Raw genomic sequence first — 3,453 nt, 5'->3', positions numbered from 1 at the left:
GACCTCAGCATTACGACCTCAGCATTGTGACCTCAGCATTGAGACCTTAGCAATAGGACATCAGCAATAAGACCTCAGCATTGTGACCTCAGCAATAGGACCTCAGCATTATGACCTCAGTATTGTGACCTCAGCATTGTGACCTCAGCAATAGGACCTCAGCAGTAGGACCTCAGCATTGTGACCTCAGCATTGTGAACTCAGCAATAGGACCTCAGAACTGTGACCTCAGCATTGTGACCTCAGCAATAGGACCTCAGCAATAGGACCTCAGCTATAGGACCTCAGCATTGTGACCTCAGCATTAGGACCTCAGCAAGAGGACCTCAGCATTGTGACCTCAGCAATAGGACCTCAGCATTATGACCTCAGTATTGTGACCTCAGCATTGTGACCTCAGCAATAGGACGTCAGCAATAGGATCTCAGTATTGTCACATCTGCATTGTGATCTCAGTATTGTGACCTCAGTAATAGGCCCTCAGAATAGTGACCTCAGCTATAGGACCTCAGCATTGTGACCTCAGCAATAGGACCTCAGCAATAGGACCTCAGCTATAGAACCTCAGCATTGTGACCTCAGCATTAGGACCTCAGCAAGAGGACCTCAGCATTGTGACCTCAGCAATAGGACCTCAGCATTATGACCTCAGTATTGTGACCTCAGCATTGTGACCTCAGCAATAGGACCTCAGCAATAGGATCTCAGTATTGTGACATCTGCATTGTGATCTCAGTATTGTGACCTCAGTAATAGGACCTCAGAATAGTGACCTCAGCATTGTGACCTCAGCATTGTGACCTCAGCATTGTGACCTCAGCAATAGGATCTCAGCATTGTGACCTCTGCATTGTGATCTCAGCATTGTGACCTCAACATTGTGACCTCAGCAATAGGACCTCAGAATAGTGACCTCAGCATTGTGACCTCAGCATTGTGACCTCAGCAATAGGACGTCAGCATTGTGACCTCAGCATCGTGACCTCAGTAATAAGACCTCAGCTATAGGACCTCAGCATTGTGACCTCAGCATTGTGTCCTCAACAATGGGACCTCAGCATTGTGACATCAGCATTGTGACCTCAGCATTGTGACTTCAGCAATAGGAACTCAGCAATAGTACCACAACATTGTGACCTCAGCATTCTGACCTCAGCAATAGGACCGCAGCATTGTGACTTCAGCATTGTGACCTCAGCAATAGGACCTCAGCATTGTGACCTCAGCATTGTGACCTCATCAATAGGACCTCAGCATTGTGACCTCAGCATTGTGACCTCAGCAATAGGACCTCAGCAATAGGACCTCAGCAATAAAACCTCAGCATTGTGACCTCAGCATTGTAACCTCAGCATTGTGACCTCAGCATTGTGACCTCAGCATTGTGACCTCAGCAATAGGACGTCAGCATTGTGACCTCAGCAACGTGACCTCAGTAATAAGACCTCAGCAGTAGGACCTCAGCCTAGTGACCTCAGCATTGTGTCCTCAACAATGGGACCTCAGTATTGTGACATCAGCATTGTGACCTCAGCAATAGGACCTCAGCACTGTGACTTCAGCAATAGGACCTCAGCAATAGGACCTCAGCAATAGGACCTCAGCATTTTGACCTCAGCATTGTGACCTCAGCATTGTGACCTCACCAAAAGGACCTCAGCATTGTGACCTCAGCATTGTGACCTCAGGAAGAGGACCTCAGCAATAGGACCTCAGCATATTGACCTCAGCAATATGATCTCAGCAAAAGGACCTCAGCAATAGAACCTCAGCGTTGTGACCTCAGAAAGAGGACCTCAGCAATAGGACCTCAGCAATAGGACCTCAGCATTGTGAACTCAGCATTGTGACCTCAGCACTGTGACCTCAGCAATAGGACATCAGCAATAGAACCTCAGCATTGTGACCTCAGCATTGTAACCTCAGCAATAGGACCTCAGCAATAGGACCTCATGAATAGGACCTCAGCATTGTGACCTCAGCATTGTGACCTCAGCAATAGGTCCTCAGCAATAGGACCTCAGCATTGTGACCTAAGCATTGAGACCGCAGCATTGTGACCTCAGCAATAGGACCTCAGCAATAGGACCTCATCATTGTGACCTCAGCATTGTGACCTCAGCATTGTGACCTCAGATTTGTGACCTCAGCAATATGATCTCAGCAATAGGACCTCAGCAATAGGACCTCAGCATTGTGACCTCTCCATTGTGACCTCAGCATTGTAACCTCAGCAATAGGACCTCAGCATTGTGTCCTCAGCAATAGGACCTCAGAAATAGGACCTCAGCAATAGGACCTCAGCATTTTGACCTCAGGATTGTTACCTCAGCATTGTGACCTCAGCAATACGACCTCAGCAATAGGACCTCAGCGTAGGACCTCTGCATTGTGACTTAAGCAATGGGACCTCAGCAATAAGACCTCAGCATTGTGACCTCAGCAATAGAACATCAGCATTTTGACCTCAGCAATAGGACCTCAGCATTGTGACCTCAGCATTGTGACCTCAGCATTGTGACCTCTGCAATAGGACCTCATGAATAGGACGTCAGCATTGTACCTCAGCATTTTGACGTCAGCAATAGGACCTCAGCAATAGGACCTCAGCAATAGGACCTCGGCAATAGGACCTCAGCTACAGGACCTCAGCTTTGTGACCTCAGCAATAGGACCTCGGCAATAGGACCTCAGCATTGTGACCTAAGCATTGTGACATCACCAATAGGACCTCAGAAATAGGACCTCAGCATTGTGACCTCAACAATAGGACCTCAGCATTGTGACCTCAGCAATAGGACCTCAGCAATAAGACCTCAGTATTGGGCCCTCATCAATAGGACCTTAGTAATAGGACCTCAGCATTGTGACCTCAGCATTGTGACCTCAGCAATAGGACGTCAGCATTTTGACCTCAGGAATAGGACCTCAGCAATAGGACCTCAACATTGTGACCTCAGCAATAGGACGTCAGCATTTTGTCCTCAGGAAAAGGACCTCAGCAATAGGACCTCAGGAATAGGACCTCAGCATTGTGACCTCAGCAATAGGACCTCAGCATTGTGACCTCAGCATAGGACCGCAGCAATAGGATCTCAGCATTGTGACCTCAGCATTGTGACCTCTACAGTAGGACCTCAGCAATAGGACCTCAGCATTGTGACCTCAGCAATAGGACCTCTGCAGTAGGACCTCAGCAATAGGACCTTAGCATTGTGACCTCAGCATTATGACATCAGCATTGTGACCTCAGCAATAGGACCTCAGCATTGTGACCTCAGCAATAGGACCTCAGCAATAGGACCTGAGCAATAGGACCTCAGCATTATGACCTCAGCATTGTGACCTCAGCAATAGGACCTCAGAATTGTGACCTCAGCATTGTGACCTCGGCATGTTGACCTCAGCATTGTGACCTCAGCAAAAGGACCTCAGCAATAGGACCTCAGCAAT

Source organism: Anas platyrhynchos, chromosome 31, assembly GCF_047663525.1.
Source record: "Anas platyrhynchos isolate ZD024472 breed Pekin duck chromosome 31, IASCAAS_PekinDuck_T2T, whole genome shotgun sequence".
Classification (NCBI taxonomy): domain Eukaryota; kingdom Metazoa; phylum Chordata; class Aves; order Anseriformes; family Anatidae; genus Anas; species Anas platyrhynchos.
Note: the sequence above shows the minus strand (reverse complement) of the source record.